At 41.7% G+C, this 10547-nt stretch overlaps 1 pseudogene; it reads left to right on the top strand.

The window, feature by feature from the left end:
* The first annotated feature begins 1039 nt into the window (after positions 1–1039).
* Positions 1040–1224, top strand: LOC125126578 (uncharacterized; annotated as a pseudogene).
* Positions 1225–10547: the final 9323 nt, after the last annotated feature.

A 10547-nucleotide genomic window follows, 5' to 3' on the forward strand; every position in this document is an offset into this window, starting at 1 on the left:
CGAATCCGACTAGGAACCATAAGGTTGCGGGTTCGATCCCTGGCCTTGCTCAGTGGGTTAAGGATCTGGTGTTGCCGTGAGCTGTGGTGTAGGTCACAGATGTGGCTCGGATCCCGCATTGCTGTGGCTGTGGTGTAGGCCGATGGCTACAGCTCTGATTAGACCCCTAGCCTGGGAACCTCCATATGCCGTGGGAAGCCGCCCTAGAAAAAAACAAAACAAAACAAAAAGGTATATCATTCTCTCCACACAGGTTTTTGTTAAATATATTCTCGAGTATGTTCTTTATTGTTATTGCAAATGATGTATTTTTTATTTTTAATTGTAAAGTTAAAAATAGCTATGAGTATGTAAACATATATGTACAGTTTAAAGTGTAATTAAAAAGCTGTCACTCACATAACCTCCATCCAGATGAAATAAAACTTTGTCTGTCCTATAAAAGTTCCCTGTGCCCACCTCCAATTACATCGTCCTTTCTAGCTGTTTTTATTTAGTTTCACTAATACACATTTCATTGTATGAATATAAACCATATACATTTTTTAACCTATTCTCCTCTTATTGGGTATTATCTTACTTCAAGTTTTTGGTTAGTAAAAACAATGCTACTACAAAAATTTATGCTCATAAATAAGATATAAGTATATTTTCTGCGACACAAGTACAGATATTTTTCTCGGTCAGTGATAGTTAGAACGTGGCACCTAGCCATCCCTGAGACTCCTTTATGGCTGCTAGAAGGGTCTCCCTTTTCCAAATATGTACCTTTCTTTTTTTGCTTTTTAGGGCCGCACCTGTGGCATATGGACGTTCCCAGGCTAGGGTTTGAATCAAAGCTGCAGCTGCCAGCCTACACCACAGTTCACCACTGAGCTTGGCCCGGGATTGAACCTGCATCCTCATGGATACTAGTTGGGTTTGTAACCTGCTGAGTCACAACGGGAATTCCCCAAATGTGTATCTGAGTTCAAATTTTCTTCATATCCTTCAGCCAAAACAGTATGTCACAACATATTGAAAGCAGAAGCAGATATTAATACTTACCTGGCAGGAGCAATACCACGATCACAAAGGTGGTTTTCTCAGAGCGAGGCTTATTCAGTGCTCTCTGGATGTTCTGACCCTTGTGATTTCCCAAATGTAGGAAACTCAACTGCATAATTTGTGGTAGTGGGGGAAAAAAAAACAAGAAGCACATAATGAGAATCTAGCTGTCCTTTCTATTAAGCAAACATTAAAAAGGTCTTCTAAAATGTAAAACAGTAGTTGTTTTATACAATATAGTTACTTTATAAAAAATTTTGTTTCCAATGGGTTTATTATTTTTAAAAATTAATCATATAAATATTGAAAAGTCTTCTGTTTTAACTAGTCAAACAGTAAATAGCTATAACCCAAATAAACATATACTATTTGGTGTCCTCCACAATTTTTAAGAGTGTGAAACAGTCCTGAGTTTGGGAACTGTTCTTCTAAGGCATAGTTTTCAATCTGGAGCCGCTATTTAAGGTGTACCCAAGGTATAGATAGTTTAGAGTCTATTTCCAGATCCCTACTTTCTATCTGTCCTGTGTCCTAGCTTCACGGAATTCTTTCCTACCTCCCCCTTCACAAGTGACAGTCTTGCCAGAGTTGTCTTGCCTGACACCTTCTGGTCAAAACAAAAAGTGCCAGCCTCAAAATCTAAAGAACAGATTCCAGCAACTGAGGAGAAAACCCCTGAGCCCAGAGAGGAGCACTTTTTTAGGAAATGATGTTTTACCAATGCCCCTGACGCCCTGGAGATCTACTGTGGGATAAAAAAGGACATTGACTCTAAAGTTGAAGAGTGATTCATGTGAGCCACCCTGACACAGTCATTTATACAATAAGGTTAAAAAAAAAATCTGTATCAAATACTTTTTAAAGTATTTTCAATAAGTATAATATTTCATTTTTCTTTTTTTGTAGGGCCACACCCATAGCATATGGAGGTTCCCAGGCTAGGGGTCTAATCAGAGCTGTAGCCACCAGCCTATACCAGAGCCACAGCAATGCAGGATCTGAGCCTCGTCTGCGACCTATACCACAGCTCACGGCAACGCCAGATCTTTAACCTACTGAATGAGGCCAGGGATCAAATCGGCACCCTCATGTTTCCTAGTTGGATTCGTTAACCACCGAGCCATGACAGGAACTCCTAACATTCCAATTTTGTGTCATTAATAATTGTTAACTTATAAGACTTGGAGGCTTATAGTCACAAGAAATTAAACAAAATGAAAATTTCAACTTATATAAACATTTTTATTGCAAAGACATAAGAATTGAAAAAAAAAAAAAAACTTTCAAGCAGGAGTACCCGTTGTGGCTCAGCAGAAACGCATCTGACTAGTATCCATGAGGATGCAGGTTTGATCCCCAGCCTGGTTCAGTGGGTTAAGGATCCAGCATTGCCATGAGTTGTGGTGTAGGTCAAAGATTCTGCTCAGATCTGGCTTTGCTGTGGCTGTGGCTGTGGCTAATAGCTATAGCTCCAATTTGACCCCTAGCCTGGGAACCTCCATATGCCACAGGTGAGGCTCTAAAAAGACAAAAACAAACAAACAAAAAACCTTTAAAGCATACATATATTAATATAAAACTTGGAGGCAGGGTGGCTTGGAAATATCAATTCAAGGATAAGCAGTGATATAAACCAGAAATTAATACAACAGGTAGGAGTTCCTGTTCTGGTGCAGTGGGTTAAGGTCCCAATGTTGTCTCTGTGAGGATATGGGTTTGACCCCTCTCTTTGCTCAGTGACTTAAGGATCCAGCATTGCTGCAAGCCATGGATGTGGCTCAGATCCAGCGTTGCTGTGGCTGTGTCTTTGGCCACACCTGCAGCCCTAATTGGACCCCAGACCTGGGAATTTCTACATGCTGCAGGTGCAGCAGTAAAAAGAAAAAACAAAAACAAAAACATAAACCCCCACAACGTTGTAAATCAACTATATTGCAATAAAAGGAGTGATATTGAGTCACGGAAAAGGCACGGGTTTAATTGCTGGCCCAGCACAGTGGGTTAAGGATCCCTTGTTGCTGCAAGTGTGGCATAGGTCAAGGCTGAGGCTCAGATTCAACCCCTGTCCCGGGAACTTCCATATGCTATGGGTGTGGCCCCTCAAAAAAAAAGTGATATAAAATTTCCCATTGTTAAAGAGAAGCTTGTTTATGTATCTTTTAAATGAATGGTGGTATCATTAACATATCGAAATCACTATAATATTTAGATTCTGTTACAGAAAAGAAACAAACTCATGGACATTGAGAGCAGACTTGTGGTTGCCAATGGGGAGAGGGAGGGAGCAGGATGAACAGGGAGTTTGGGATTAGTATATGCAAACTATAGCATCTGGAGTGGATAAGCAATGAGATACTGCTATATAGCACAGGGAACTATAGCTAATCACTTATGAACATGATAGAGGATAATGTGAGAAAAAGAATATATATATATGTATAACTGGCTCACTTTGCTGTACAGCAAAAATTGACAGAATATTGTAAATCAACTATAATAAAATTTTTTAAATACTTAGATTCTATTAGTTAAATTTAAAAGAATGATAAAAAATCTATGCCAAAACTTTAACATGCAATAATAATATCTTATGTACTTAAATGAAATTTGATGAGAAATTTTAGTTATCAAAATAGAACACTGTGAGGGAGTACATGCTTTTTTTTTCTCCTTTTTTAGGGCTGTACCTGTGGCATATGGTGGTTCCCAGGTTAGGGGTCCAATCAGAGCAACAGCTGCAGGCCTACGCCACAGTCACAGCAACTCCGATCCAAGCCGCATCTTCAACCTACTCCACAGCTCATGGCAACACCGGATCCTAATCCACAGAGCGAGGCCAGGAATCAAACCTGCAACATCATGGTTCCTAGTAGGATTCCTTTCCGCTGCGCCACAATAGGAACTCTAAAGGGGTACATGCTTCAAAAAAACCTTTTATTTGGAGTATGCTAGCAAAAATATTTGAGGACTGCTTCTACAGAACACAGACAAACCAGTAGTGGTTTACAGATTTCAACCTAGTGATAGGAAAATAAGACATACACCGGGAGCAGTGGAATGCAGTTGGGCTGGAAGGTGAGGTTACCTGTATTTTATCTTTTACTTTTTGCTAGGACTGGAATAGAGTCCTTATGTTGGTAGTTCATCCCAGATAAAGAAACTCCTTGACCAGCTCCTATCTCTCTCTGACCAGCACTGTGGCCTTGAACCCAGGGCTCTACAAGTTTGAACAGGGGAGGCCTGGCTTGCTCAAGGGCAAGGCATTGATTTGCAGTTATTATGAAACTCCTTTGAAGGACATAAAGGCAGGTTAGGACAGATAAGAGGAACTGAGAAAGGTAGAAGACTGGATTTGGGCTGTACTCAGTATTTGAAATAAGAGCTCTGACAAGCACTTCCAGGAAAAGATATCATTCAAGAAATATTTAAATTGTACTGGATCTCCCTCATAAACACATACACAAACACACATTATTTTCTCCTTTCTAAGTAACTCAACCCCAAATCCCAGTTCTAGCCCACAAAATGCTCCAGATTACTTTGGAATGAAGACGAAAATAATTCACTTCATCTCCCCTCCCATTCCATCAGTAATTATAGCAGCTATTCTTTTTCAAGGCAGCTATTAGAGCGGATCCCAGGGTTGGGATCTTCCTAAAAGCAGAAGAATCCTTCCTGCTCATATGAAAATTGTGTTTCTTTGTCTCATTCACCAGGACAGCAGAGACTGCTAGTGGTCTAACACAATACCTTTCTCCCTTTTTGAGAACTCTCAAACCAGACAAGGTCAGCGCAAGAAAAGAAAGTTAAAAATCAATCTCATTTATGAACATACGTGGAAACATCCTGAATGAAACACAGCCATCATTTCCACTTACATTCCATTGGTCAGAACCTACAGTTATAAGACCATATCTAGTTGCAAAGAAGACTAGAAAATACAGTCTTTACTCCAAGCAGCCTTGTGACTAAATAAAAATTGGTTATAAATTCGCAAGGAGGAGCTCCTGTCGTGGCTCAGTGGTTAACAAATCCAACTAGGAACCATGAAGTTGTGGGTTCGATCCCTGGCCTTGCTCTGTGGGTTAAGGATCCAGCATTGTCGTGAACTGTGGTGTAGGGTGCAGATGCAGCTCAGATCCCGAGTTGCTGTGGCTGTGGTGTAGGCTGGCAGCTACAGATCCGATTTGACCCCTAGCCTGGGAACCTCCATATGCCGCGGGTGCGACCCTAAAAAAGACAAAAGACAAAAAACAAAAACAAAACAAAAAACCCAGAAAACAAAAACAAAACAAAAAAAATTGACTAGAAAAAAAAAAATTCTCAAGGAAGTCATTTCCCCCTTTCTCCACTCATCAACACATTCAAAATAAACAAGTTTCCTTACTGGCCTCTTGTGTGATTTGCACGTATTCCCCTTTACCCTTGTACAAAGGGTTTAGCATTTTGCAGACCTAGCTTTATAGAAACTATAACTTTGTTGGCCTTCCTGCTTTTCTTTTTTCTTTCTTTCTTTTCTTTTCTTTTCTTTGTCTTTTGTTTTTTGTCTTCCTAGGGCTGTGCCCATGGCATATGGAGGTTCCCAGGCTAGAGGTCCAGAGCTGAGGCCACCAGCCTATGTATGCCACATTGATTTTTTTTTTGCCACCTCAGCAATACAGTTACATAACTTTACAAACATTTATCCCAGGAGGCGTAATTGTTTTACTGCTAAGTGTGTCCAGGATATCCAGACACCATTCTGCCCAAGTGGAAGTTCACTCTGGTATTTTTAGAGTTTGTTTAACAAAACTTCAAAGGACAGTTAATTTTCATCTTATACAAACTATTTCGGAGAACAGAAAAGAAGGAAAGTTACACAACTCATTTTACAAGACTTGTTTAAATATGACACCAAAAACAGACAAGGTGAGCACAAAAAAAGAAATTGAAAAGTCACTCTTACTTATAAACATAGGAGGTATTTCCACTAGAATGTTCAGTTAAATGAGCTAATAAGTTCTTTTTTTGTGCTTAAAGCATTGTATATAGACATAAATGGAAAAGTCCTAAATAAAATATAAGCAAATCCAGTCCAAAAGTGAAACGGGGGGAGGGGTCCGGGCACAACCCTTAAAGAATGACACAGCCATTGAGGACATGACAAAAACTGGTTAGAACCAAATAGGTCCAAGTTGGTGGAAGAACTGACTTCCACTGGACCTTAAGCCTCTTATACGAATTTTGTAATACATCAGCATGCTAAATGACAGGTGCCATGACAGTTTCGAGGCGAACCATAAAAGGCCAAAAAGCGGGAGGTGGCCCAATTCCTGGAAACCCCCACCTCTTCCCTGAAATAGTTGGAATAATCCTCCCACTCATTAGCCTATGAAATTACCCCACCCATCAAAACTTACCACCAGGTATTTCTGGGCCTCTGGCCTGCTGAGATGGCCATACTTTGTCTATTTCTCTCAACAAATATATTTCTTTTTTTTTTTTTCTTTTTTGGCTGCACCAGAGGCATATGGAAGTTTCCAAGCCAGAGATCGAATTCGAACCTCAGCTGCTGACCTACCACACAGCTGTAGCAACACCAAATCCTTAACCTGCTGCACTACAGGGGGAACTCCAAATCTACCTCTTACCTATCACTTTGCCTTTCACTGAATTCCTTCTACACTGAGACATAAAGACCCTGAACTTCAAAGTCCTGAGACCAGGTGTGTGATTTTAATTAAAAAACATTTTAATTAAAAGTGGGTTTGGGAGTTGCCTTGTGCTGTGGCCTAGGTTCAATCCCTGGTCTGGGAACTGAGATTCTATATCAAGCCACTGCATGCAGCAACCAAAAAAACCCCCAGAACAGAGGGTTTGAGTCCCAATCTGAGTCTTGGCTGGGTTAGAGTTCCCAATATATGGGTTCAAGTCCCACCTGAGTTGTGTGGTTTCAATAGTATATTAAAAGAAAAAAAAAGATTCTAGGAGTTCCCATTGTGGTGAGGCGGAAACGAATCTGACTACTATCCATGAGGTGCAGCCCTAAAAAGACAGAAGACTAAAATAAATAAATAAATAAGAGATGACCACTGCATTGGCGGGGGGATGGCCCGTGTGCGTGTTAGCTGAGCCAGGTGATCGCTGACATTTCACTTGGTGCATTTTACTCTGGGTTTCCAAGATGTCACTGTAAGATAAGTGAATTAAACTAGATGATCACGAAGGCTGCTTTTACATTTGATGATCATCAGCTGTCCTGTGGTCATGTGTTAGTGACCAGACTGAAAGAACAGTGAGAAACATGGAAAAAAGATTCACTGCTCTTCTGGGGTGACATGAGAAATCGCTTCCTTGGGAGAAATGAATTCTGTCATACTACCTAGACCTGGACAAGCAGCCTGACACTTTCCTGGTGTTTCTTTCATATCAAAGTCAGGGCCACTTCTAGCTTTTAATTATGCACATTTTCAGTACAATATGAATGAGTGTCAGGTGTCTTAGGTAGAGTCCATTTAGCAAGTAAGTTTTCTTCTGTTTCTAATCTGTTATGAATGAGAGTTGACTTTTATCCAGTGTGTTTTCCGCATCAGTTGAAAGGACCACGTGGCTTTCTCCTTAAATCTGCTAGTAGGGTGAATTACACGGATAGATTTTCTAATGTTAAACCATCCTTGAATTATTTTAGTTTTTTTTTTGTCTTTTGTTTTTTTAGGGCCACACCTGAGGCATATGGAAGTTCCCAGGCTAGGGGTCCAGTCGGAGCTGTAGCTGCCAGCCTGCACCAGAGCCACAGCAACGCCAGATCTGAGCCATGTCTGTGACCTACACCACAGCTCATGGCAACACTAGATCCTTAACCCACTGAGCAAGGCCAGGGATCAAACCCTCAACCTCATGGTTTAGTCGGATTCGTTTACACTGCGCCCCATGGGAATTCCAAAACGCCTAATTTTAGAGTCATTCTAGTTTAAGGAGTCAACAAACCCTGAGAGGGATCTAGAGAAGAAGGTCCCACTGCAGAGCCCTGAAGGACAGGCCAGTGTGTCTGATTTTGTAGGCTGTGGATGGCATGACTTCAGTGGGCAGTCACATCATACTCATTGTAGATTTGTGCATTCATTAACACCATCTTGAGGTAGATGGCAGGGTGGCATTCTGGAAGGAGGGTCTGTTCCTAATTCCTACACAGGTGTCACTGGGCTACCTTACTGTTGAGGAGAGGGTCCCACTGTAGCAGGGCTGGAATAAAATCTGGAGATAGGGAGTTCCCGTCGTGGCGCAGTGGTTAACAAATCTGACTAGGAACCATGAGGTTGCGGGTTCGATCCCTGCCCTTGCTCAGTGGGTTAACGATCCGGCGTTGCCAGTGAGCTGTGGTGTAGGTTGCAGACACGGCTCGGATCCCACGTTGCTGTGGCTCTGGCATAGGCCTGCGGCTACAGCTCCAATTAGACCCCTAGCATGGGAACCTCCATATGCCAGCGGGAGAGGCCCTAGAAAAGACAAAAAGACAAAAATAAATAAATAAATAAAATCTGGAGATGAGCCAACCCTGACTGATTCTGGAATTAAGATCTGCGTGCCAGATCAAGAGGCTGTACGGCAGGAAATCCTGGGGGATCAATGGATCCTGAGTTCCAGCTCTTCTTGGGCTTTTCTTCTCAAGTGGCTCTACCAGGAATCGGCTTAATCAGATGTTGCACCCACTGCCTTTTCTGGGCCCAGGCTCCTATCTGGAGCTTGCTAGGCTTAGCCTTCTCTCTTTTCTGCCACATCAACTCCCCCACTGCTGTATCCATAGCCTGATTTCCAATAAGTGCCTTGGGAAGCTGTAGGTATAAGTGTCTTCCTAAGAAGTCATTACTTTGGCATTTTCCCAAGGGAATGCTTCTGTCTATAAAGAGAAAAAGATATAAAATGACTGGCAGCACACTGTGCAGAAATTTAAAAGCCTCTTGGGGGAAAAAGAAATTCTTAGAGTTATCAGATTATCAACAGATTGAACCTAAGACTTTTTGGGGAACCCAAGATACAAAGAAGAATAAGTCTCTTAGAGGAAATCATCTTAAAGATGCAGTCAAAGGGCTTGAAGGAACAAATCAAATGTCAGTGGTAAATCCACTTGTTATTTTAGGCCCCAGGAAACAGGAAGGTAAAGAACCAGGATAAAATACAAGAATGCAAGAATGCAAGGGAAATACTACTCATTTTTATAAGGACTTTGCAAACTTGCAGAGTTGAGAAAAGCTTTTAATGAGGTTAGTTTTATTTATTTTTTTGTCTTTTTGCCATTTCTTGGGCCGCTCCCGCAGCATATGGTGGTTCCTAGGCTAGGGGTCTCTGCCAGCCTACGCTAGACCCACAGCAATGTGCGATCCGAGCCGCGTCTGCAACCTACACCACAGCTCACGGCAATGCCGGATCCTTAACCCACTGAGCAAGGGCAGGGATCGAACCTGCAACCTCATGGTTCCTAGTCGGATTCGTTAACCACTGCGCCACGACGGGAACTCCTAATGAGGTTAGTTTTAGTAGAGGGGCAGAATCTGCACTCCCAAGGGTTAAAAAAGAATATACAGGACTCAAGAGACTTGGACACTTATAACTGGCAGCAAAAAACTGAAAGGAGCTCAGTGATCTAATCAAATATCATCAGAAATTTCCAAAAGACATAGCAAGTGCTCTTGCTCACAAACAAAATGAAAGGTTTTGAGTAATGGTGTCGTGCAGTAGAAATAGCTTGCAAGTGACCAGACTGAGAAGTTAAAAAACAGACGATAGGTGGCTCACAAAAGGAACCTTTGTTACAACCATCGAAAAAGATAAAGGCCATTTCCAATCTAAACTATATGCCGAATTGTTAGCTCAGCAAGGGCTGGAAAACAGAGAAGTTAGAACATGAGTCTTGCTCCCTTATTTAAGCCAAAGCTCTACTGGAAAATGCATACGAAACTCTGCATCAGAAATCTGATAGTCTTAATAAACTCCTGGGCAGAAAAGCAGCATTCTTCCAAAGAAGCTGTTCCAGGAAGAATAAGAATATGAAGAGAGAGAGCAGAAACATCAGCTAGAGAGTAAGTAAAATTCCATAAGCGGAAAATTCAAGAAGTAGGGGAGGAAGTACAGAAAACAAAGACCTTATGAAACCCAGATTTCCCTTCATGATAAGAAAGGTCATGACAGCTGGCTGGTGGCTAGTACTGCACAATGAGCTCTAGTGAGAAGAGGCAAACTGCTCACCCAAGACAGATATTATTATGTGTGTATCATAGGATAACACTTTTTCCAAAGTCAGCAAATGTCCAACCAATCCCTGGAAGACCATAATGATAGAAACTTTCAAAGAGAGATTTACAAATCTACGATCAGTCTTGGGGAGTTCCCGCTGTGGCTCAGTGGTTAACGAATCTGACTAGGAACCATGAGGTTGTGGGTTCGATCCCTGCCCTTGCTCAGTGCATTAAGGATCCGGCGTTGCCGTGAGCTGTGGTGTGGGGTGCAGACGCGGCTCGGATCCC

The sequence above is a fragment of the Phacochoerus africanus genome, chromosome 4, assembly GCF_016906955.1.
Source record: "Phacochoerus africanus isolate WHEZ1 chromosome 4, ROS_Pafr_v1, whole genome shotgun sequence".
Lineage (NCBI taxonomy): Eukaryota > Metazoa > Chordata > Mammalia > Artiodactyla > Suidae > Phacochoerus > Phacochoerus africanus.